This window comes from Triturus cristatus, chromosome 4_1, assembly GCF_964204655.1.
Source record: "Triturus cristatus chromosome 4_1, aTriCri1.1, whole genome shotgun sequence".
NCBI lineage: Eukaryota > Metazoa > Chordata > Amphibia > Caudata > Salamandridae > Triturus > Triturus cristatus.
This window is the reverse complement of record NC_140585.1, coordinates 945,346,639-945,373,887: the sequence shown is the minus strand read 5'-3', so window position 1 is coordinate 945,373,887 and position 27,249 is coordinate 945,346,639.

Sequence of the window (27,249 nt, the reverse complement as noted above, 5' to 3'; positions counted from 1 at the left end):
CCACAAGGCAAGCGTAAGTCCCACAGGTAGTGGCCACTGTTGTTTCTGCCGGCCCTACATGTACGTCTCTTAGACACACACCCCATCAAGGTTGATGCATATACCACATGGATGTGGAGACTGTCACCCATTGGGCACATTTGATCACAGACATCTGAGACACAACATGCACACAGACTGTGGGTGCACATCAGTATTGTGGCTACAGGTCTCACTGTGACGTACATGCCATCAACCCCAGGACTCAGGGTGTATGTGACATGTCCTAAACAATAAACATATCCAACCTGAAACTGTGTCCGTGACTCATGCCCATTACATCACAGTGGTAATATGCACAACACACAAAGGATTCTGCCCCCATGTACACGTGCACAGCCTAGAAGTGGCTGCACAAAGTGCCACCCAACAAACCATATGTGGCCCCCCAAACACCCAGTGCATTAGTGCAAGCTTAAACTATCCAGGCATTGTTGACATGTCAGACATGCAGGTGATTTTTCCTTCCCCATGGTTGCACTACCTGTGTAATTCATTTCCCTTTGTGATGATGACATGTATATCCAAATGTGTGCTGCACAAATCTGGGGCATGTGTGTTAATGTACTTTTCACTTTGTCATCCTCACAGGTTGATGCCCACCAGAAGCAGGAGATCTGGCTCACCATCGCCCGGGCTGTTTGTTCGGTGGGGGTCTACAAGTGACGGATCCGCAACTGCCAGAAGAGGTGGCAGGACCTTCGGGGCTGGACCCGGAGGATAGCTAGAGTCCAGCTGAAGCTGGCACCTCCACGCAGGAGGGGCGGACACCGGACCCTGACTCCCCACATGCTCCAGATACTGGTGGTGGTCTTCCCGGACCTGGATAGGCAGCTGAAGGCCAGACAGCATCAGGAAGGGGGTAAGTCCATGCCTGATCTGTGTACTATGTCTTACATGCTAATAGCAGTCTTTTGGCCTGGTCACACTTCCACATTATGTAAGTCTTGTAGTCCAATACTCATGTCCCTCAATTGTGTGATGCACCCTCCTCATCTGTTCCCCCTGCAGTCAGCTATGCTTCGGCTACCGGTCAGCATCTGTTCCCGTGACTCTGTTGTGCGTTTCATGGGTGGGTCAATTATTTACACAACGTCTGAGATCTAACATGTGATCTGTGTGTGCCCTTGAGACGTGTTCCAATTGTTGGTCTGACTCGCAACATGTGGCTGGGGTGTTCCAAACAAACCCATGCAGCAGGGGACTCTAATTTTTGGGCCTCAGGAGTATGTATATCAAGTATGTCACACTTGCTTACCCACCTGACTACTGTCCAGGGCCAAACACTGTTTCACGTAGACCTGGCCCGTCATGCCTCCTCAAGGGCATTTAGAAACACTCTGTAATCCCACTCCTGTGTATGAAATTGCAGGTTGTGCTTAGTGACATGTGCCCTCAGGTGTCTGCCTCTGTGTCATTAGGGTGTAGCTTGTTGTTACGTACAACTGGGGTGTCTATGTTTCAGAGGGTCAGCATGACATCTGAGATGTGACTGTGAGAGACAAGACCTGTGTGACATATAGGTGTGTGATCATCTGACAGCGCACACTGGTGTATGCAACTGTTCCTTCATGCAGCTGGGTTACATGCAAGGCAGACTTTGATGTGTTAATGTACAGGGATTTGTGTTTGCAGAGACTCATATGTCTGATTTGCATGGTGTGGGGTCTTCTGGGTCCTGGATATGTTGTTTGCATGGGATGGGCAAGTACGCCGGTCATCTGCAGAGTTAGCTTTACCCATGAGCTAGGATTGTGAGTCAGTGCATATTGTTGTTGTCTTGATGCCCTGCCCCTGTGACAGGAGAGAGTGTTGACTGACTTTGAGGACATCCCAGTGCCATGGCATTTAACTTGCTATGAGTGATCCTGCATTGTGTTCAAGTGTGCACCATGCACCCCATTGTGGCATTGCCCATCAGGACATGAGAACATCATAGAGTGTGTTGCTGGCATGCATCACAAGCATGTGAAATGAGTCTCTGCCCATCCCTTCATCCGGACACCTGTACTGAGTCAGTAGCAAGAGATGTGCTGGGTGTGTAGTGACATACTCCTACATGTACACTTGCATGTACAACTAATGTGTGGGTGGTGCATGTTGGCACATTGGGGTGTTAGCATCCAACATGCAACAGACGTATGTGTGAAAGTCAATGATGGATATGTGTGCCATGGTTGAAGTTGAGAATTACAATTGTCTTATTCTAAACAGTGTTGGCACTTTGAGCTGTGTTCAGCTGATGATGCCAGGGCTTGCCCTGTGATGTGATGTACTCACTGTGGTGTGTGCAGTTGGTGCAGGTGACTGATGTTGTTCTCTTACTTCCTATTCCTATCCAGATACATCCATGGCCACAGGAGGGGACAGCCCCCCTTTTCCGGAGGAGCCATCAGAGCCTTACAGGGACAGAAGGAGAGGAGTCGGGTGGACCCAGTGGCATGGAGGGCGAGTGGAGCCACACAGAGGAGTCGTCAGCACCATCCCCCCAGCTGAGGGCCACAGCAGCTCTGAGGATGACTCCCTTGTGGAGGCGGGTGTCAGCAGCCACCAAACCCCAGCTAGTGAGGCTGTCCCCGCCACCACCACCACCCTCCCATCGGCTCCCATCCCAGAGGTCCCTGTGGGCTCCCGTGTTCGTGAGCATGTCTCCTTTGTGCCAGGCACCGCACTCTCTGCCCCTGTGTCCCCTTGCTGCCCTGAGTGAGGAGTCTGTGGACTTACTTAGACAGATCCATGTAGGGCAGACGTCGATGCTGAAGGTCCTCCATGCACACACAGGTCTGTTGACACAACTGGTGTCATTCATGGAGGGCATTTTCTTGTGCATGTCTGCCCTACAGAGGACCAATCTGTCCGTGGCCTCCTCCCTGATGGCAGCAGTGTCCCTCCTCCAACAGTCCCACACCCCTCCTACCCCTGCACTACCCACGATTCCTAGCAGCCTACCTGTCACAAGCACAGAAACACCCAAACCAAGGTCTAGACATGCACACAAGCAAGCGCAGGGAACTGATACCACACTCACAGGGGCTGGTTTGCAGACACACACACAATCATCCACAACCACTCCAGAGTCCTCCGAGACCTCACCCTCCCAGCCCCCTTCCCTTGCATCACCTGCAACCCCATCTCCCCAGAGGCTCTTCCTCTGTGACCTTGGCCTCTTCCCCACCGACCCAGCAGATCCTGATTACAAGGGGAAGAGGAAGTCCCCACACACAGAGGGGAGTGCCCCTCACACCCGGACACCCTCCCCCAGGTGCAGTCAGACAGAGACCCCCACCGGCAAGTCCCCCGGTGCCAGAAGAGCAAGACCCCCCGCCACCACGCAGCTCCAAGGCAAAGTCTACGTACTCCATCCCCCAGGCCACCACTCCAGAGGTTCCCCTGCCACTCCCTGCCCTGGGTTTCCCCACCCACAGATACATCATCCCCAACATGCTAAGGCCATCCCTCCTAGCACTTACTCCCCCCACACCTGGTAAGATGGTTAGTGCCACTGATGTGGGGACCGTGTCCTCCCGGTGCCCTGCTGACCTCACCTGCCCCCATTCCACTCCCATGGATGTAGGCACTGCATTGGAGTCCACGACCACCCCGTATGACTTGGCACTGCAGTGGTGACCCAATCCACTCCATCTGACCTGCCCACTGGAGTTGTGCCGGCACCCAGCCCATCTGACTTGTGCCCCACGGACGTGACAGCACCTACCACTTCAGTCAGCTCCACTGCAGTTGCAAGTGTCTCGCTTGCATCCACCACCTCTTCACTGCCTCCTTCTGCTGCGCCCTGATCCTGTCCCTGTGGTGCCTGGCCTGCCCCCATGTATTCCCCTCCGAGGGGATGACCCCGGTCCTTAGCAGTGCAGGCAAGCAAGGTGTGACAGTTGTCACTCTACTTCACTCCTTGGCATTTGGACATGGACTGGCCATTGGCCTTTTGTTTGAACAGACGTTTAACTTTTAATATGCTGAATAAAGCTTTTTTCTTTATCCCTGTGAACTAGATTTAGCTGTACATTATGTTGATGATGTTTAACATGCCCTTGCACCTGTGATGCTTGGTTTCCAATGTTGAATACTGATGTGTTGCTGTGAGGTACTCCCTGTGGTCCATGAGATATGTATCCTATTCTGGTGGGTATCCATGTCATCCTTTGAAGCTAACTGGGTGTGTCAGGATCAACTATTTGTGGACATCTCTGTGAACATTTCATGTGCATGGTCACATCTCTGGCTTGCACCCCTGCACATATGATGTGCTTCCCATTGTCCAATTTGTCACTTCCACAGACTTTGTGCTCATCAACACTGGACCTACAGGCGTGGGCATCATTGGTATAGGAGCAACTGGGTCCTCTGTGCAACTTACTAGACATATGTTTTGGGTATGTGCAGATGACTTAGGGGAGACTCACGTACCCAGGCTGTTGTGACCAGAGCCTTCATTGTGGGGTAACTGATGGCTGACTGACCAAGTATTCTGCAGACATGAGTGAGACGTGCGGTGAATATGTTTGGTACAGTTGGGCTTCCACAGGAGTTGGGTCCTCTCAAGTAAGTGTGTTGTCCAGTGACATGGCCTGGGCCCATGGTGTGTGTTGTATGAGCATGTGTGTGTGTCCACATCCCTGTTCATACACAGATAGTGTTCCCTTGATATGTTCCTGTTGTTGATGCTTGCTGAGTGGTACTGGGTTCATCTCACTACTTTTCCAATGGGCTACCAGATGTGTGGGTGCATGACACACTACTGTTAATTGATGTATCATCATTGGGATTTGTCAGTTCTGAGTGTTGATGACTCTTGTCAGACACAGATGGGACACAGTCAGGGTTCCCCAGGCACCTGTTTATTTGCTAAATTATGTAGTCCCTAGGTGGTACCTTTCAGTGATTGAGACAATAGTATGTGTGTGTGACTGCTCCCACTTGTCGGGTTCATGGCTGCGATGCTCGCAGATGTCAGCATGTGTGCCTTGTGATTCTCCTTGGCTTCTGCATTGTCCTGGGACTGTGGCTGGGATTCTGAAGGTCACGTGAGTGTAGAGGTCATGGCCATGTACCGCATACTGTGCAGTATGTCTGTCATTCCCCAGGGTTGTAAATTGTCCTTGTGTGATGTGTCTGTGCACCTTAGTTCCGCCCAACATTCCTGTGTTTGTCATGGGTGCATCTGCAATGTCACCTGTCCATGTGGGCTTCACAGATACACATTGTTGCAGTTCAGGGTGTGTGGTGTTGAGGCTGGACTGATGTAAATGTTTGCATGGATGGTCCCCTAGCTCCCGTTTGTCCATAGATGAGGGGCCATGTTGAGTGATTTGGGTTTGTGTATGTGTGGTGTACATTTGTGGCACAGGACACATGTCTGGGTTTCCCAGTTTGTACGACATATGCCTTTGTCATCACAGTGGAGGTGTCATGCATGCTTGTGTCACCCCAATGTCTGGCCCCTGGGGGTAGTGCTGTTGTGTGTCAGTCTCTTGCTGTGTTAGTTGGTGTTCATTCCAGCTTGTGTCACATGTGTCTGTTGTGCTCCCTCTCATCTCCCAATGCCTGATTGCCCACTGAGGGTGTCCCAATGATGGTTTACTTTTGTATAGCACTGTGTCCACATCTGTGTCACTGTGGTTCAGCCCCCCTCATGTGTTGTGTAGTTGCCTGGGGATACTGTGACACACACACACATGCTGTATCAGATGTGCAGTGTGAGGTTGCCTGTTTGGGTTTGTGCATCTGCACCAGTGCATTGGTATTGCTGTTGTGGGCCTTTGTCTGGATGCTGTTTCTGTGATTTTGCCTGCTGTCCCTGTGAGTCATATCACATCATTGTGCACATTCATCCTGGTTGTTAGGTACCATTGCTGGCATGGAATGTGAGTTTGTGAGCTGACACCTACAGTCTACACATGTTGTTTTGATTAGTGTGTCTATTTTTGAGATGTGTGCATGCTTGGTGATGGTCACTTCTACTCTTGTGTCATTGTGCACTGTATGCATTGTCAGCCCCCATGTGTGGTGCTTGTCTGCACATGGCCGAGAGTGTGTTATGTTTTCACAGCACTGTTAGCCTCACCACATCTCTGTGGGAATGGGACACAATCACTAGTTTGCCCCAGAAGTGTTTAATGTGTTGGGAGCAGGGATCATACATGCTGTTTGTTATTTGCAGATTTGACCATGATGACACTTACCTTTTGGTCACTGTGATGAGGGGGGGGTTTAGTCCCCATCACCACAATGCTCAACATCTGCTGCATTTTGGAAGCCCCCACTTAACTTCTGTTCTACACAGTGAGGGGGTGCTCTTTTTACATTGCCACAGTGCCATAGTGATGCTTGCCGTTTGTATGTCACACTCATGTGTTGGTCGCACATGTGCTGTTAGTTACATGGTATGTTCGAAGTCATAATCACTGTTGTGGGCATTTGTCACAGATTACACACTGTTGTCATGATGTTAGGGGGATGTATTTTGCTGACATACCTGATGTTGGAGTATGCTGGATGTGTGGTGCATCATCCATCCTATGGCTGAGGGTGGCAGGGATGATGGGCAACATAAGCCCTATGGCTGGGGGTGGCAGTAGTGATGGGCAACATAAGCCCTATGGCTTTGGGTGGCGGTAGTGATGGGCAACATAAGCCCTATGGCTGGGGGTGCAAGTAGTGATGGGCAATAGGTCCCCTATGGGTGTGGTTGGCAGTAGTGATGGGCAACGTAAGCCCTATGGCTGGGGGTGGCAGTAGTGATGGGCAACATAAGCCCTATGGCTGGGGGTGGCAGTAGTGATGGGCAACATAGTCCCTATGGGTGGGGGTGGCAGTAGTGATGGGCAACAGGTCCCCTATGGCTGGGGGTGGCAGTAGAGATGGGCAACATAAGCCCTATGGATGGGGGTGGCAATAGTGATGGGCAACATAAGCCCTATGGCTTGGGGTGGCAGTAGTGATGGGCAACAGGTCCCCTATGGGTGGGGGTGTTAGTGGTGCTGGCCATGCAACCCCTATGGTGGGCTGTTGTTAGTGGCCAGGATGTGGATCCCCTGTGTGTGTGTGCCATTTTGCGGGTACGTGTTGTTTGTTTATGTGGTAGGTGTCTGACTTACCGCCTGAGCCATTGGCATGGGGCTATCTTCTCTCTGTCAGGGTCATGTTTATGAAAGACCACAAGGCTGCTAGCCCAAGATATCAGGTAAAGACTCCACCCAAAGCAGGCTAAAGTTGTAGGTAAAACTGAAAATGTAGTATGGAGGTAAAACTGTTAAAGAATGATTACAAGTTTTTTTTTTTAAACCAATGCATGAATAAGCATGACTCAGGGACCATTCAACTTCCTCCAAGGTGACACATCCATGTAGTAATTACCCACTTGGTCTGCATTGCAGCAAGACTCACAATGGTATCTTTCTCAGTATCAGCAACAATTAAATTGTTCTAATTTCACACCTGCATCACTGTTAATTGTCCTGTTGTTATTTTTTAGTGTATTCTGTACAATTACACTAAAATAGCAAGCAGATGCCAATGTGCAGAACATATTGAGTATGGAGCTTTGCTGTACAATTTGGGATAAAATTGGTTAATCTGCAACTGCTTACTACTAAATGATAATAAATAAGTTTATTTCTTAACGTGGTTTAGTGATGAACATGAATATTTCTTATTGGTTGACCAGTTCTTTGAATCCTTGCAGAGGCGCATTTACGTCACTCTAATCTCATACCTTGAACTACTCAAGACATTTAAACATCTTCTAGAGCACAAAAAGCAAGAACTGTCAACCAGCAAGAATTGATACATGGCTCAGCTTGAAAAACTTGATTTTGCCTCCTCACAAGTAAGTAAAGATGTATTTGGCTAATGGTGAGGTAACGGAGATACTGAGGTCCTACTGCCAATATTGCGCCGCCAGAATATTACGTTTTTGACGTTCCGGTGGAGCAATGTGCCACTGGCCTATTTATAAGGCCACACAAAGCCTTGTTACGTGGCTTTTCATGGCCTTAAACATATGTGCCCCTTTCACACAGAAAACTGCATGAAAGGGGCGTTCCATGGATGTTGCTGCTGTTCCCAGCAACATCCATGGCTTTTTGACACTCCCCAGATTTATGAGAAATTGTAAGTCTGAGGCAGCGCCAAAAACTTACACCTCCCCAGGGGAGGCGTAAGAGATGCACAACAAGGAGAAATATCATAATTTGTCCTCATTTTTCCTCTTTCTATGTGTGCTACATTCTGCAGCGCAAATAGAAAGAGGAAAACGCATCTTGCGATTGTTTTTGTGCAGGAAGGTTCTCCTTCCTGAAAAAAAATATTCATACCCACAATTCAGGCACCCTTGTGCTATTGTGCAAAGGTGCCTGCATTGGTGCACGACAGCCAATTGAGCGCCAGGGCAGGGGAAAAGGACAGGAATGCGCTGCATCTAATAGATACGGCACATTCCTGCCCTTTTAATTTGCCATGGGGCAGCACAGCAGCAAGGCGTCTTGCGCTTGCCCTATGGCAAAAAACCATAAATGAGGCCCTCAACATTTTTCTGTGTCTAACTGTATATACATGCACATTAAAAGCGTAGTGCTTGCACACTCACATGAATAAAACATATTTAGAATTATTATAGCAACCACCCAATCTCCTGTGCCTACATCACACACATTCTAAATGGAGACCTTTCCACAGGGCACAAGTCCTAAGAAAAGAAGTGGGGGAACTAACCTAGTTAGGCAGTATGAAAGTGACATCACAGCATGTGACATTACAGCGCGTGACATCACGGCACATGACATCACACCTGGCATCACAGGAATTGACACCACAGGAAGTGGCCTCACAAGAAGTGACATCAGATCTTAAGCCCTCACATATATGTTTAACAGGTCTATCATGAGTACATTTGAGCATATTTCGAGTATGCATGCAAAACCTCCTGATTTAGGCAGAAGATTCACACTTTTGTAAGCTGCACATAAAACAATGTTGCCTCTCGTCAGCGTAAAGCTTCCTTTACCCAAGGACTGAACAAACTAACTCTACTGCCAGCCTACCTGACCAGGTATGATAGACATGATTGCTTTAGCTATAAGAAGAAATGAGTGCATGCTCCTCCTTAATTGATATTAGCATTCTTCCAGTTTATAAAAATACAAAGTTCCAAAGAGTTTTTTGTTTTCTGCTTTTATTCTTCAAAGCGGTATCCCTGTTCATAAGTTATCATCATATTCTAAAGATTTACAGGAGTAATTATATTTAATCATTTGATGATCCGTTTATTTAAACATACAACAGCCGACACGTGTTTCGCCCCGAGTGGTCATTTGGGCTTGAGCTTGTTTTGGGGGATTTGTATTTGGTGGTCTTGTTCTGTTGTCTTGCGCATTGCCAAGGCGATGTCTCCGTACTTTCAAGTGAAAATTTACAATGGGTCTTATTAAACATAATTACTCCTGTAAATCTTTGGTATATGATGATAACTTATGAACCCGGATACAGATTTGCAGAATAAAAGCAGAGAACAAAAAAATTCTTTGGACCTTTGAATTTCTACAAACTGGAACAATGCTAATATTGATTAAGGAGGAGCATGTACTCACTTGTTCTTATAGCTTTTCATAATAAGAGAACAGCAAGGGCCAGTACCTCGAGACAACCTCCGTCTACCAAAAATTGGCAATACTATCCGGGAAAAGATTCTTTGGACCTTCTTTCTCACTGAGAACACTCATGATTGCTTAGCTGCCTGCGCTTTCCAGGAGTGAGAACACTCTATTATGCGAAGTATTCTTACACAGCTTTACCCACCTGCACTCATTTTCAGAGATTGGGGGTAATTTTCCGCTAACAGACCATGACCCAAAGAAAGAGAGAAAGACAGAAAGGGGATAAATGAGAGACACAAGAAAACAATGATGAATGTGTAAAAGGGGATGAAAAAACAACCTGCAAAATTAAGCAATTTTAAGGTAGTGAATGAAACCCTAAGAAAAGGGTTTGGTGCTCTGCATTTATGTTTTTACAAGTTACACACAGCTCCCCAAAATGTCACCTCCACACTTAGCAGCCAACATCTCTTGTGTTCTTTTTGTTGGCATAACTATATCTAAACCACCCTCACATTTACCCGTGCAACCTGACAGCTCTCCCTGGAATCAGTACCACCAGAATGCCCACACAAAGAATCTGACAATATTTTCGAAGTAAGAGGTATTAGCTCCACATTAAAATAAGTGTAAACTGCATAGTTTCCAAGGATGAAATGTGAATTGTGAGAAAGGTAAATCACAAGTAAAAGGCTAATGCAATCCCAGTCCCAGCTAGAACTTTTAAGAAAATATTGCCCTTCGAAGGAACTAGGGCTTGTTTGCATAGAAAACTACTAGATGTAGGAAGAGTAAGAGACAACACAAACTATCACAAGTAAATCAGAATCTATACTAGACTATGCTTGCTAATAATACCTCTACATATTCTAGACATGTTACACTGTCAACATTGTGCACCAGAGATGGCCTACTTGACCTACTTGTTTAAAGTAACACTGGCCTGTGTGCTCACCTATTCACTGTAACCTCATCCTGAAGCAGCCAGACCCAGGTTAGCACGCATGATCTGTCATTTCATAGATAGCATAACTCTGAATAAAATCAGTCCCCGGGACCTAATAGTATCATAACAACAAAGCTAACCTGTGTAATTGTATCTTAATACAGTACATTGCAAACTTTGAAATATCGCTGCAGTAGGTAGGTGTGAGAAATGCTTTCCATGTCCTTGTGTACTCTAACTGGTGTCAAGGTAAATAAAGCCCTCCTATGCCTTCCATGCGAGTTTGCGCTATATGAACCGCAAGCATCCTCCTCCCGAGACACAAAGACACAAACTCAGGTTAGAAATTGATAGGAGAGACTCCTTCCACACATGCACACCGTAATTACGGTAACACCAATCCTAATGCCTTCTGTGGCTACCGACATCCTTCCACATTACTAACACGTGCGCGCGCGCGCGCGCGCGCCCACACTCTCTCCCTCTTATTCTCCCTCTCGTTTTAAAAACGTGGGCATCCAGAAGGGCATTCTGGCGCAGGCTGAAAATTAGCCGCGTCTTCGGGTTATCAAAATTGCCTAGCAGATGTGCAAAATGTCTTCTGCTTTAATTAGATTGTAATGTAAGCTCATTAGTAAACAAAGGAGCGAGGCTGACATGGAACTCACAGGAGCGGTTTAATTGCGAGAAAAGCTATGCAGAGTTAGTTCTTTTGTTCCAATGGTATCAGCAACAGTAATTTAACCTTCTATCTCTTTATAGCCCAACATTCCACGCACATGAGAGGTCTCACATAAATGTAAGCCGTTGTTCTATTTGTGGGGGAGAGGAAAAGTGAGGGGGCGCGGATGAGCTGCCAGGTCTATATAATTCGCCGCAACGTACGCTCTCTTGTACTTTAGTAAACATAGCGGGCGCCCAGTATGTTGGAAAAATTATTTCTAAAATATAAAACTATGAAAATCTTAGACTGCAACGTAGATCCTAAAATCAATATATCAGGAAAGAAAAAATATACGAGATGAGCCAATTAAGTATTTTTTAAGCAAAACGCTTGAAATCATAATATTTCTAAATCTAATTTACGTGCAAGAGGTACACAGCGATGTGCTGCAGAGAATTAAATGGCTCACTGTTCCCGGCTGAGTGATCACATTTTCTCGACTTCAGAGGAGGTGATGAGTGATTGATGGTGACTGACCTTGCATCAATCAATATTAAAACATTTCTCCTTTTATTATTGAATGCGCGAGGTGTTGCTGCAGCCATTTTTTATGTTTAAAAATTAACGCATAGGAGGGTGACATTAATGTAGCGTATTGCGACTAATCTGATCTGATTGATTGATAACTATTTAAATTACACAATTTGCAAATCAAATTGCTTCCTGGACAGATCTGTTTACTGCAGTTGACTGCAATTTGAGCCAGGGGCTGCCGGGTTTCCATTACGGCTGAACCCTATGCGCCTTAAATTTATACCAGAGTAGTTCTTCATATATTCTTGAACGAAGAAAGAGTGATGAAAGGCTTCCGGTTAACATTGGTTGTAGACACAATGGGGCATATCAACAACAACCGGCGATAATTATCGCTGAGCGCACTTAGCGCTCAGATAATTATCGCCGGCTAGCGCCGATTTTTATCGCTGAGATAGCGTGCTATTAGCAACGCTTATCTCATCAGCGATACAAATCCTAGCGCTAACTGGCTAACGTGAGATTATCGCTGGAAACCCAGCGATAATCTCACGTTAGCTAGTTGATAGGGACTCACAAACTTAGCCATGATATCCACCTTCCATAGGATATCATGGCTAAGTCAGTCCTGAAGCAGGCGTAAGGAAAGTAGCGATAACAGGGGTTATCGCTACTTTTCCTGCCGCTATGCTTCATAGCGTTAGGCTTGCTGATAGGAGAAATGTCGCTTAGCGACATTTCTGCTGTCATGCCAGGTCAGGAACGCCCACTTTGCATCTCATTAGAGATGCAAAGCTGGGCGTTAAGAATCCTGACGCTAAAGCAAGGTTTCACGCGTTAGTGTGACTTTGCTGATTAGGCGATAAAATTATCGCCGCTTTTCAGCCAAAAACAGCCGCAAAAGTGGCGATAATTTTTTATCGCCTGCTTGTTGATATGCCCCTATTTGAGGGGCATCCAATCATGGGTTCGAAGAACGGTTGGACTAAAAACATGGGGGCAGATTTACAAGACCCTTGCGTCACTTTTGCGTCATTTTCAACATGGGAAAAGTGACGCAAACGTGGCGCAAGTGGCTTGTTAATCTGCCCCACAGTTTCTTTCCTTCCTTCATCTCTCTTACTTCCCTCTGCCCCTAATTCCTTATTGCTGCTTCAATTCCTTTCTTATTGCCTTCCTTTTTCTATTATATATTCTTCTCTTTGTTCTTGCTTTTCTTTAACCTTCCCTCCATCTCACTTTCTGCACTGTCCTGTGTTGATAGTGCCTTACCTTAGGAAAGGACCAGACAGACTTAGAAGGCGACTGGCATCCAAAGAGGCCACGAAGTCCCAATTGCACCTCTGCAGAATCCACTGGAGCTAAGGATATACTATTTCCCTCATGCGGATGAACACTGAACAGATAAATGAATTAGTCAAAGGACAAACATACACAAGCATTGACAAAGCCAATCGGTTTGACATAGGCTGCCAGCCTTTTGGCTTTGTTGATACTTTGTTTTGTCATAATATAGTAAAACGTATTTTTACAGCTGCAGGATCCTCGCTAAAATAAAAAAAAATCGGAACAAAGCAAACTGTTGTTTTATTCTCTGGATGCCCACTTTGCCATAGTGCTTTCTGGCACTGAAGGGACTACTTTATGTGAGGATGTGTTCCTGCTGAAAGGACAGAACGCTGTCACTCACAGTGATGTCAGTCTATTGCTGAAGTAGACTGACCCATGGCCCCATGCTCAATGCTGTAGCGGATAGAAGAAAAATGTGAATGATACAAAACAGATTAATAGATGAAGAGAAATGACTGAAAGCCCCTATAAGTAAGGATACTATTTATGTAACTTTACTACAATCGAAAAAGTTTTGCTAGACCTAAAATGGTACAAACTGTCCCTGAGGCCCAGATGAATCCACCACGCTATATTTATCGCACCACCAACCTAGGAAAGACATTTATGGTAACTTTAAAATGAAATCACAAATAAGAAATTTAAACCTTTTTTCTTTTTAATATCTAATAAAATGGCCCAATCAGCAATAGGTTTCGTGCATAAAATGCTAAGGCAGAGAATTCAGAATAACAGCTGAAATGGAAGAGTCAGAAGTATGTTGTGAACACACAACACATGCTGCAAATTTAGGCCAGAAGAACAAAGGATAAGGCCTGAATATCTGTCATGGAAATGAAATAGTCACAAGTACTGGAAAAGGACCTGAGTTCGAGCAAAAACGTGGTAGCCTGTGAAGGGATAATGACATTAGTATGCAAGGTCCAGGCTTCTGGTGGGAACAGGTGTTGTATACTTGGAACTAAAGGACTGTGTGTGTGTGGAGGATCCAGTTAGTGTCCTTCACTATATGCACTTTAATACATTTTCATAATATTCTGTTTTCCAACCCACTCCTTCTCACTTTTTGCCTCTAAACGCTAAAATCTCACCCTTTTCTTTGCTTCTTACTTTTTGGACAAAGGGACAAAAGTCTTTTGCATGACATTGGGAGACTGCGTTGCCATTCCCTTTTGGACAGCTGTGTTTTTTTCAAAGAGAGCTTGCAATACACCAATACTGCATGCCCACTGGCGTGGCTCCTGTTTTTTTGTGTGAGGCATCAGAACAGAGCAGGGCAGTGAGGGCGCACAAGAGCGTGGGAAAGGCAGAGGTTGTGGACAGAGTTCAAGCAATAGATGGTATAGCTTCTCCTGTCCTGCAGTGAAGGTAGCAGCTACTTTCATGACACTACATCAAACAGATAAGAATAGATTATTTGATAAGACATCCAACAGAAAAGAATAGATTACTTGCCTTGAGAAAGCCCTGGCCCATTGGCCCTGTGGGCGAAACACGTGTCGGCTGTTCTTTTTCTTTTCATTTGCAAATAATTTTTCAAAATTAAAATTAAAAAATCACAGAGTACCGTACTCCTTGTACTTACTTGAATCGGGTTTTAACCATAGAATTTCATATGATAGTGAAGGCACAACCCTATAAAACAAGTTTCATTCTAAGATATACCAGGTGGACTCTGGCTGAAACCACCAGATTGGGATGTGCCACAGCTTAATTTTGGGTCATAAAATAGGGATTGTGAATCCTGGTAGCACCCACCAACAGAAAACGTTATGGACAAAAGTCTTTTGCATGACATTGGGAGACTGTGTTGCCATGCCTTTTGGACAGCTGTGTTTTTTCATAGAGAGCTTGCTATACACCAATACTGCATGTCCACTGGCGTAATTCCTGTTTTTTTGTGTGAGGCATCAGAACAGGTATTTAATGTCATGGAGGGTGAGTAATGTTTTCACAATCCAGGCCATGAGAGATTGACATTGGTGGCAGTTTAATCTATGGCCTGCATCACAGGCATTTTAACCTGCAACGCTATGAACGGTCTGCCTACCAGCTTCTTTCATGTAAAATCTGTTCAGTCTCGACTTATTGAGTCCATTTCCTCCACCATGATTAGGAGTGTCATTCCATACTCCACATGTGTATGCTGTGTGCCTCAACATGGTTATCTGTAGAAGTGGGCGGAAATTGCAGTGTTTTCATAAAAACTCTGAGAGATTCCACAAGTGGGTGGAATTTGACAAGTCACGCTGCTCGCACTGAGTTTTACTGCCTGGAGCTTGTTCCATGCTGCAAAATCAGCACAAATGGCACCACATTGCAAACCCAATGGTGCTGCTTCTTTCTGCCACTTGAGTAGATTTTCTACTCAAGTGGCAGCTTTCTCAACATGAACCACCGTGACCTGCCACGACCGCTCGCTTTGAGAAATCTCACAGGGAGGTGTTCCAGGGCCCAAAAAGCGTCCTAGGTTAAACTAATTCTCACTCACACTTACCAACTTAACATTGGCGAGCCGCATGTGACAAAAAAACTCCACCACATGGTGATTGACAAAGTTTTGCTGGACCTCTGCTTTCCAAATGGAGTGGGCAAAACTCTGCGAGCTCCGTCAGTGGAGCGGAATAATTCACCCACCCTTAGTTATCTGCCTTTTGTAAGGCTGCCAATTGTACATCTCATACCTGGGAGCCTGCATGCACACAATATTTTGTCTACCTCCCAAAAACTATTTGTCAATGTTAGTGTTGAAGGCCTTCTCACCAGCAGTTTGAAGAAAAATGGATTTCTCTTGTGAGAGTAAAGTCAACTGATCACCCTTTCCTTCACCAGATTAGTATTTCTTAAGGATATGGCCTATTTGCAACAAATCCTTTCATCTCTGCCTTTGTAAACCAGTTTAGGAGTCTTCAGGAAGGGGAAAAGCCCTAAATGAAAGTTGCATGTCACCTGATTGCCCTGGCCTGGCAGTCAGGGATGGTAAGTACTGAGCCCTCTGACCAGTACATTGTACAATGTTAGGCTTAACATCCTAGGAGAGTATGCACAAAAAGTGCAGTCAAGAACACTGGAACATCCAGGGTTGAAATCCCTTTTTAGAAAGTTCCTCTTTTTGAATGGTCACCCCCATTTTATGTGGACTTATGGCACTGTTTTTTTGGGACACTGCTAACTGTTATATTTCATATTGGTACCCTAATATAGGTCCAGGGAACATCGTACACTTTCCCTACATCAGCTCCCGTTATTTCATATGAACGAGCCTTAAAAGGACATAACTCCAAATAAGGACAGAAAGCTTTATATGGACATCATGCCTTATAAGGGCTGCAGCCATTTATGGACTAAACCTTTCACCTAGTTCCATGCCGAGAGTGGGTTTTTCCCAATCTTTATTGCTAAGACGTCATCCTTGGCGCACATGAATAATTGATGAGTATACTCTCCAGGGGGTACACTTCACCTCTCCCATCAAGGTTTAATCCCCAACGTCATAATCATAGTGAACAATGGGTAACACACGTATATAGACTGTATAAATACAGCACCTCTTGCTATCAGAGAGCAGGAGGGAACCGAGACTTCGAGGCCGACTCACCGACCAGAGACGCTGCGGCTCCGGCTTACCATCGCTCCAGCTGACAGTGGTCTGACGATCCCTTACGGGGTGTCCAGTTCAAGTCCAGGACGAAGTTCCACATTCGCACTATTCAGGTATAGGGTTCCGATTAAAGCCTAGTGGGATTCTTGGCCCTTAGGCTTAGGTTCTATAGCACCTACATGCATGCTAGGTACACTTAGGTACATCTAGTCAGGCATTTTAGGAGTATGCACTTTATTTTCTAAATGCATTTCCTATTCCTGTATATGTTCATGACTAATTGAAAAAGGGTAGAGCAATACTATTTCTTTTTATTCACTGTACTGCTGTTTTTATATCTCTGCTACTGTGTTACAGTCATAACAGCGCACTCATTTTACATGAGAAGAGCAACGGTACAATAAATTATTATTGTAAAAACGCTCAACTGTTTCTTCTCTGTATCTCTCTGAGAACAAAACAAGCATGTACGAGTGACTGGGTGAAAAGTAGTATATTGTTTCCACGAGGCTGAGGTTATTGTGTTCTGAGGTTGCCAAAAAACTAATCTCTCTGATAGCAGGAGAGTCTAGTGGCACTGCGAGCTAGCTAATGCACACCATAGGCTAACATATGAGGTGCATGCAGTCAGCCTGCCACCAGACCCACAGTATATTTTATCCATAAACAGCGTAGGTCCTGCATGACAGGGTACTATTAGGACTACACGCAGTGCATGTATTCTAACCTCTAAAGCATGCCACAATTGGTTTACTTCTAATTGGCCTTTATAACTTTCCTTAAATGCCAGACCGTATGGTGTTGCAAACTGCACCCATAGTATGAAAGTTAAGTGTCACCTAAGGACTACCACATTACTCTGCCATCCATTAGTGCGAGAATACGAACAAGCCTACCACTATAGCCTGGATGCTGCAGTTTTAAAATTGCATATATTCAAACAACAGGAGAGAGAGGGTGAAACTCACACTCTTAATCTCCCTAGGTCATTAATAAGTAAACAAAAGAGCGTAACTAACTAATAAAGAGCCAGCAGCATAAAATCACAAAAAATTGTAAAAGGAACCCTCACTCACCAACCTAGTTGGTGACATGGTTCATCATTTGGTTCCCACCAGAGAGGCCGAGTGCCTCCCTGGTGTGCTACAACGCCTGTTTACAGCGGAGCGGCTTATTTTGTGAGTAGTGAAGGAGAGCAATAATAGTGAGTGCAAACTAAAAGGAATGTGATTTAAAAATGGCGTGACTATATCCCCAAAAAATTATTGGTGGATAATCCAGCAAGAATAAAAGAAGGTATATAACTCTGAATAAATTGTACCAGTTATATCCTACAGTGAGAATAAAATAATGATGGTTAACATGTTTCTGCCTCTCTAGAATATTCACCAGGCATTCATCAGGACCAATCCACCCCGGTGGTGTGCGTGCACCCTAACCGTTGGTGGGAACGAAAAGACCGCAATAACTCACGGTTTTATGGACATTTCTTCAGGAATAATGAAAACTGCGTGATTGTGAAGCAAAAATTGGCCTCACTACATAGGTCCAAGGGGGGGGGGGGCACTCACTTGTAGTCACACATTCGTCAAAGTGGTGCGCCCGCAGTACACCTACTGCTCCCTTCATGCTGCTGTGTTTTAGACAACCTGCAGCCTTGACAATAGATCTTCCCTGATCCCTACCAGGAATGTGTTCCCATAGTCTAGTCTACTGACTAGAAGCACCTGAATGAGAACCTTTCTAGAAGAGAGGGGAATCCAAGGGAAGATCTTGCGCAGCATACGCATCAGGCCAAAAAATTTACCTGAGAGCGACTTAACATTCTTTTCCATGGACAGTCTGTTGTCTATTATAACACCTAGTTTTTTAGCCCATTTTTTAGGTGTGGGGGCCTCGCCCAGTTCTGCCGGCCACCACTCCGAGGACCATAACTCCTTAGCTTTCCCCAGTAGCAGCATTTCGGTTTTACTGAAGTTCAGCTGTAGTAAGTTCTTCCTCATCCATGTGGCAATTTTTAACATGCAGCTCTTAAATGTTTCCCTGGTCACGACGGGTTCTTTCTCTATGGAGACTATCACCTGAGGGTCGTCCGCATAGGAAATTGTTTGGAATCCGCATGATCTGATGATAGTGGCCAGGGAAAACACATAGATATTGAATTGAGTGGGGCTTAAGATGAAGCCCTGTGGTACCCCCTTATCTACAACTGTTTTTCTGGGACACACATGTGTACATTGACATTCATTTTCTTTAGGCACGGGGAGATTAAGTGATTTGCCCAGAATCACAGGATATTCAGCGTCATTGCCGAGACTCAAGCCCAGTTCCCCAGATTCGAGGTCGACTCCCCTAGCTGTTAGGTCAACTCCTCGCCCCTATAGTTAACATTGTTTGCTATTCTTGCTCTATGGACCAGACATCCCTCCTTTAGTGAAAGTATCTTTTGGGTGCTTGTCACTGTAAGGACATGTTAACTTTAAATGTATTCATGCCCTGTTTTTAAATTACATGCACCTTGGCTTGTGGGCTACAAGACATAAATAGGGTGACTTAATATTTAAATGAAAGGTTTTCTATTGCCGAAAAGGAACATATTGAAAGCATGTCTTGCCCTCAACAAACCTGCACAAACTCCATCATTGCCTCTGCTATGAGAATTGCACTGGCTCCCCATTAGGACAAGGTAAATTTTTAAACTCTTATGCCTGGTATTTAAATCTCTCCACAGGTTAGGCCCGGCATATTTAACAAAAAAAACTAGCATGGTATACCCCGGGACGCCAACTGAGATCTAGTAGTCAAACACTGCTCTGTCCCCGAAGAATCAAAAAGGTCAAGATGGGGGTTGGCACTTTCACCCAAATAGCCCCGAAACACTGGAATAGTCTGCCAGAAGATATCCAGGCATGTACCAAGCTAGCACAATTCAAGAAATTTCTTAAAACCTGGCTATTTTAATGAGCTTCGCTTAACCATACTATCACCAACTGCTTGCCTCCCGGTCGTCGAGAGATCCCCCAGGGGATGATTTGTTGCACCATACAAATTTGAAATAATAATAATGTGTGTCCTCATGCAACGTAACTGGAGCTATGTAAAGCTCTCTGATACCCGATTCGAGTCAAGTTTGCGTTATATAAAATTCTGTAAAAAAATATATATAATCAGGCAAGGGACCTGCTAGAAAATGATCAAATGACTAGGTAAAATGTATTGAAAGCCAAACCTATTGGTAAATATTATTAATGAAAAGAGACTTTTAAAAAGTTATCTTTTCCCTGCTTGAAGCTCCTAAAGACCAATTTGCATAAGCCTCCAACTGTAACTCAGCTAGTGAATACCTCTCTGATGAGGTGCGAAAACTGCTCCCAGAGCAGACAACAGCCTGGGTGTGGGGAGGTGTTTTTGTTCCCCTGGCAGGAAAACCAGTTGGGCTGTGCCCAGGAACGTACGTTTTTCAAAGTGGCCTCCCCTGTCCAAAGGCAGATGTCAAATAACACCTTAAAAGGCTCATTCATTTGTTCTCCTAGTCAGGGCGGCGCCAAACCCAGGCCCAGATTCATGAAGCTCCTGCATTGCCCTTGCATCACACAAGGAAATGCAAGGGATTCAGTGAGATTTACTAAGCCATGCAAAGCCATCTTGTATGGCTCTGCTTGGCTTAGTAAATTCAGAGTAACACGTGGCAGTGCAAATCAGTGACTTGCGTTACTCTGCATTGGGAAGGCATTCCATGGGTGGCGTGTGGGCATTCCCAAGCATCAACCCTTACATGTTGGTGCAATCCCAGATTTACTTAGGGTAGTAAACCAGAGATTATGTCAAAATGCTACACCACCCCAACAAAGGCATAACAAGAAGAAATATGTTAATTTCTGCTAGTTCTTTCCTCTTTCCATGTGTATTGCATTCTATAGAACACGTACAAAGTGGAAAATGCCTCTGAGGATTATTTTTGTGCAGGTCGGTGTTCGAAAATAATCCTGCCTGTAACGCAGGTACCTTTACCTTTGCCCTACTGTGCAATATGGTGCATTACTATTATCTCCATTTGACAAAACACAGCAAAGCAAGTTGTCTTGCTGCATTGCATCAAATGTTAGTAAATATGGCCCTAAGTTCAGAAAAGCTGCCCCAGAACTGGCTTGGAATGACCACAAGGGATGGGCTACTCATTAACCTGGCCATACCTCTGGGTGGTCACACAGGCTCAAATTGCCATTTGATAGAAATGTGATGTATACATTACACAGCTCGCATTGTAACACCCAGCATAACAGACAGGTTCATGCATTCTTTCAGCTGTTCGACAGTACCCAACACTGATGTCTAGTGATCATAACAACAGAAAACATTCAGGGGCCTTTGCGCACATCCCAATTCATGTCAATATAGTAGTTAAGCATTATTCTCTGTGCGAAACTGGAATGTGGACCTTCGTGTTCAGTACATTACTATGTATAAAACGGAGGGGTGCTGTAGAGGAAAACGACTAAGAATTAGTAAAACAGTAAAATTAAATACATTTGTTAACTAACCAGTCCAGGGACCTTTGACTATGTGTACCCGCCCTTCTATTAACACTCCCAAAAACCTAGGACCTCGACATTTTTTTGACTTCAAGGCCTCCAAAGAGCTGGAACAAATGATCCACCCAGATCTGCTAAAGATGCAATCTTGCTCGACTGAAAAACAATTTTTGCTCACTCAGAACTTTACCACAGCACAAAATCTTCTAGGGGCACCTCAACAGGAGGGTATTCAACCTCATGGAGCCCTCAGCAGAAACAGCCTTGCCCCACTGGAGGAATTTGGGATCCAAAAAAGAGTCTAAGGGCCTGATTTAGATCTTGGCGGGCAGGTTACTCTGTCACAACAGTGACGGATATCACATTCGCCAAAATATAAGTTCCATTATCCTATGAGATTTATATTTTGGCGGACGGGATAACCGTCACCGTTGTGATCGAGTAACCAGTCCTCCAAGATTTAAATCAGGCCCTAAGTCTGAAGGTAAAACTTTTGACCGGGCTCAGATGTAAAAAATATCTGACTGGCGAGAGGACCTCCTTGGATGCGAAATTCATGCACACAAACAGTAACAAAGTGAAAACACAACACAAGAAGAGCCCAAAGCATAATCCAATAAATAAAACAGGAGACATGCAATTTTAAAGTTTTAGGAAGGTATAGCACATAAAAGCACAAAGCACCACTTGCAGTCATCTGGTCATGCTAGACCAGGGGAAGCCACAGGTTCAGTGTAACTGAGATAGCATGGGTCAGATACATGGACTAGGTGAGTCTCACTGAAAAGTTATCTCCTCAAAGGCTGGCGTGAAGAGTCCAGAACTTCAGGATTTGTCCTTTTCTTGTAGAGAAGTGCACTCTGATGCCAGATTCACGTTTGCATCCGCCCACGTTTGCATCAACACCCCCACGTGACCGCTCTCACCCGGGAGTGTTTTTAAACTATAGTGCAAACCTCTCTTATGATTTACCTTTATGTTGGCGGTGCCGGGTGGGCAAGCTGGAATGAAATAAAAAATATATGTATTTTATATATATTATAAAGGGCTCATTCCCTCGTTTGTGTCAACACTGTGCCCCTTAATGTAAAAGTGTAAAGCCTGTCTAGTGACGAACGTCAAGGTTTTCGTATTTGGCTGGAGGAAAAGCAACGATAAAGGATTAGCTATTTATTTGCTACTCATGGGAGGGAAAGGAGTGGTAAATGTGACCCTTCCTACATAATGTATACCCTTTCATTAGAGAAAATGTGTCTATTGGGGTCGACAGATAGTCCATAATGGGTCCTCTATGGTGATACATGTAGATTATGAATTATGGAGACTGTTCCAGGGGATGTCATCATTCAACCCCCTGGAGTGGCTGCGAACCCTGTAAATCCATTTTTGTTCTTTTATAAACTGGGCCCTTTCTGGGTTTCCCATGTTCATGTTGAGGTTAGGTTTGTCTATGACAGTCCAGAAGAAATCCTCGGCCGAGTGATTCTTCTCTTTGTAATGATTTGTAAGTCTGCTCACAGTCCTTTGGCATCTAAACGTTGATCAATGTTCCATGATCCTCGTTTTAACCTATCTGGTCATCATCCCAATGTACATGAGATCGCAGGGGCATTTCAACATGTAGATCATGTGGGTAGAATTACAATTAGTGTGCCTCCGTTGCTCCCGGGGTGGGTCAATCTGATGTTCACTGATTTGGTATTGGCTGTCAGATGGCACACAACGCACATCCCACATCTCGTGTGGCCAGTCACTGGGGGGAGGGACCAGGTCAACCTTCCTTCCTCTGTTCCATCCTGTCTAGGCCAGGGGTTTCAAGGTCTGGTATGGACCAACATGTCTTTGATATTTTGGCTCGTCTTGAATGAGAAGAGAGGCTTTTTCAGTTGTAGACCATTGGAGTTTAAAATCTTCCAATTCCGTGAGATGATTTGATGCCAGTCAAGGGTCCAGGACCTCTTGGGGATCAGGGAATCACTCTAACAGATGTCAGCTGCGGTCAGGCAGGTCCAGTTACAGGCCCAGGCAGGTCCAGTTGCAGCAGATCAGCTGGGCATTTGCATAAAGACCTCTGCATCTTGTTTTGCCCCTGTAGTTCAGAATAGGAGGTCAACCAGCTGACCCTTGGAGTCACTAAGGTAGCCTGGGAACAAGGTGATGGTCCTGGGCAGTCCTCTGGGCAACCAGGCAAGCCTCTATCAGCAGGGCAGTCCTCTGCAAAACACAGCAGTCCTTCTGGACTCTTCCAGAGGTCTAAGATTGTACTGAAGAGATGGTTTAGGAGTTATAATATTTATACCTGGTGCCAGCCTTTGAAGTGGGGGTGACATCCTGGCTACCCCTCTATCTGGTTCCAGAAATGTACTTCCTTCCCCTGCCAAGGCTCCAAATAGTCTAGGTGAGAGAAGACTAGTGTCAAGTGCTCCACTCCTCCTGGTCAGGAAGACCCATCCTTCCAACGCCTTTTCCCCCTTTGTCTTACTGTCTGGAAGAATACACAAAAGCTAACTGCCAAGATATTCAGAGTTGAGTAACACAAGACACGGGCACCAAATTGTTAGGACAAGAAAATGCCAACTTTCTAGAAGTAACAAAAGTATCTAAATAGAATTCCGCTGTCTCCGTGATATTTACAAGCAAAAGATGGATGAAAACGGTGATTAAGAGGTCAAGTTCTTGATGAAATATGGATGAACGCAATGTACTTGGAAGGGAAAAGGTCCCATTCAAAGCAGTGCGCCAGTCTGGTGCGTCAGTCACTTGCCTTTGTGTTTTCACTTTCTAGAAGTGGTATTTTCAGAATTGTGAATTGAAATCCGACTTTGCCATTAAATAATATTTGAAATAACAATTCATTTGAATCCAAAGTTGACATTCGCATCTGTTCCCAATCAAAAGTTAGTACTTATGAAATGTAATAAGGTAACCCAATGTTAGTCAGTTGGAGAGTTAGGTCTTGCAGTAGTAAAACATGAATTTAGGAGTATTCCACTATCAGGACATTTAAAACCTAAAAGCACATGTCTTACTGTTTCAATACAATACACCCTGTCCTTTGGGCAGTTTCGGGTCTACCTTAGGGGTAACATATATTTTGAAAAGGGAGAGTTAGGCCTGGCAAAAGGTTTACTTTGTCAGGTTGAATGGCAGACTACAGGCTGCAATGGCAGGCCTTAGCATGTTTTAAAAAGGCTACTTCAGTGGGTGGAACAATGAGTGCTGCAGGGAAACTAGGATCCAGGTCAGATGCAAAAAATTACAGACCAGTTTCATTATTGGATGCTTCGGTAAAAGTTATGAGTAGGATTATGCTAGTTAGACTGGAAGAATGGGTAGAACAGGACTGTATTTTGTCAGATAGCCAATATGGTTTTAGGAAAGGTAGGGGTACACTCGATCAATGCATTAATTTAGAATTATTGATCGGGAAATATAGCGAAGCCAAATCTGGCCATATTTATATGTGCTTTGCAGATTTAAGCAGCGCTTTCGACATGGTCGACCACTCTATTTTGTGGTCAACCTTGTTGGAAATAGGGGCGCCAAAGGGCATAATTTATTTTCTTGCCAGGATGTATGAGAGATTAAAAACATGTGTACGTTTTGGTAGGAAGGGCGAATGTACCCGGAACTTTAGCGTTAAACGAGGTATAAGGCAGGGTTGTGTTTTAGCACCGCTTTTATTTATTTTATTCATAAATAACATTGATGCAATTTTAAAAGAAGTACCCGCAGATGCTCCCATGATTAACGGTGTCCCAGTACCGGTGTTACTATACGCCGACGATGCTGTATTGTTATCAAGAACCCCGATAGGGTTACAACGATTAATGGATAGTTTTTCTTCTTTTATTAATGATAAAAAATTAGTTATCAACAAAAGCAAAACATATACAATGATCTGCGGCCCAAAGAAATGTAAACATATAGCAAAAGGGTTTTTTATTGACAAGTTAAAAGTACAGCAGGTGGACAAATTCTGTTATTTAGGTATAACTTTCTCTGAAGATAGAAAGTGGACACATGAATTTAATAACAGACGCAATAAAATGGCTAGAAATGCACATGGAATTTTTAGATTTGCCCAGAAAATTGGGGATCGTAGGACCAGAGATATGACAAAAATTTATCAGGCTAGATGTGTTTCGATTGCATTATATGGGGCAGGAATTTGGGGTTACAGTGGCGTACATGAATTGCAACTGGAACAGAATTCTTTCCTTAAAAAAGTTTTGTGTTTACCCACTTCGGCCTCTAATGCATTATGTCACCAAGAATTAAATGTGAACTATCTATCCGATCTTTTGTCACTTAGACCTCTGATGGTTTGGCGGTCTATTTGGCTGAATGAAGAAAAATCCTTCACTAGGGATATTATCCAGGATTGTATGCGACTAGATAAAGCTATAGCAATACCCTGGATTAAATACATTATTATGTGTTTTTCGGATATTTTTAACCTGAATATTGTAACTGATCCGAACGCTGTTTTATTGATCCCTAAGATCGAGTTAAAAAGGGTTTTTCTAGCCTTTGTTGAGAGGAAAAGAACAGTTATTGCTGGTACTTTGTCCACTGTTATGTTTTATAACAGATACTTGTCCATGGATGGATTTCCTGTCTATTTAACTCTTGTCACCAGGCCGACACATATATTTGTGCTGACCAGATTGAGATTTGGAACAGTGCATCATCTGGTGGCACAACCTGTAATGAGGAAATACCCTGTAGGTCCTTGTAGTTGTGACGGGATTTCCAAGCAGAGCACAATGCACTTTATATTATTCTGCAAGCTCTACTCTAACTTTCGTATTATCCTGCTAAAACCCATGTTTGTTAAATATGGTACACGTACGGTTGAGCAAGCTATGAAACTGATTTTTAATTTACAATCTGCTGACATTTGTTTTTATACTGCTACTTTTTTAAACAAATGCATCAATTTGAGGAAAAGCATGTGTTTTTAGATGTAGTTATGTAATTTTAAAGGTGTAAATTATTGTTTTTTAACTAATAATACTGTTTAATGATGTGTGATTATGTCTGCTATAAGTCGTTCATACTTTGTATTTGTGACTGTGATTGTGTATGCTTTTATGGACATTAATTTGTACCGAATAAAGCTGAATTGAATTGAATTGAATTGAGTGCTGCAGGGAAACTAGTAGTGTTTAATTTACAGGCCCTGGGTACATATAGTACTGTATACTAAGGACTTATAAGTAAATCAAATATGCCAATCAGCTGCAAGTCCATTCTACCATGTTTAGGGAGAGAGCCCAAGCACTTTAGCATTGGTTTGCAGTGGTAAAGTGCACAGAGTCCTAAAAGCCAACAATAACAAATTCAGAAAACAGGAGTGGTAAAGAATCAGTGTTTAACATCATTTTCCCTAGAGCAAAGAGAGCACAATGGGGTGGGAGAAGCTTCATAGGTAGAACTATCCATCTCTGGAACAGCCTCCCCTTATTTTAAAAAAAAGAAAGCGGACCTCCCCATTTTAAGGAAAACAATTAAAACATGGCTCTTTAAATTATAAGGATTCTTTTCAATCTCATCCAGCCCGTTAGCGCACCTGCATGCCTAGACACCCTCAGGTAGTAGTGTACATTTTATAAATCATTATTTCATTTCAATGTATTATTTCACAAAGCTCAATGATAACCTACAGAGAGGGCATAATCTAACACAACCCCCCTCAAGCCTAAAGCCAGGGTAGATTAATCAGTACCTTGATGGATTTCCCTGCTTATGCAATAGAACATGGACACTGCATTGGCACTTGTCAGTTCTGTGCCCTTCTGAACCCAATTAGATCCCTCTGTAAAACACTTTCCTGAGCCACTTGACTAACCCATGAGGAACCTGTCTCCTGATCTGTGGACCCCATCTCTGAGGCTCCTAACCTTACTTTGCTTACAGATGCATCCCAGTAGGCAGACAGTACCACCATGGCTAACAAACAAATATGG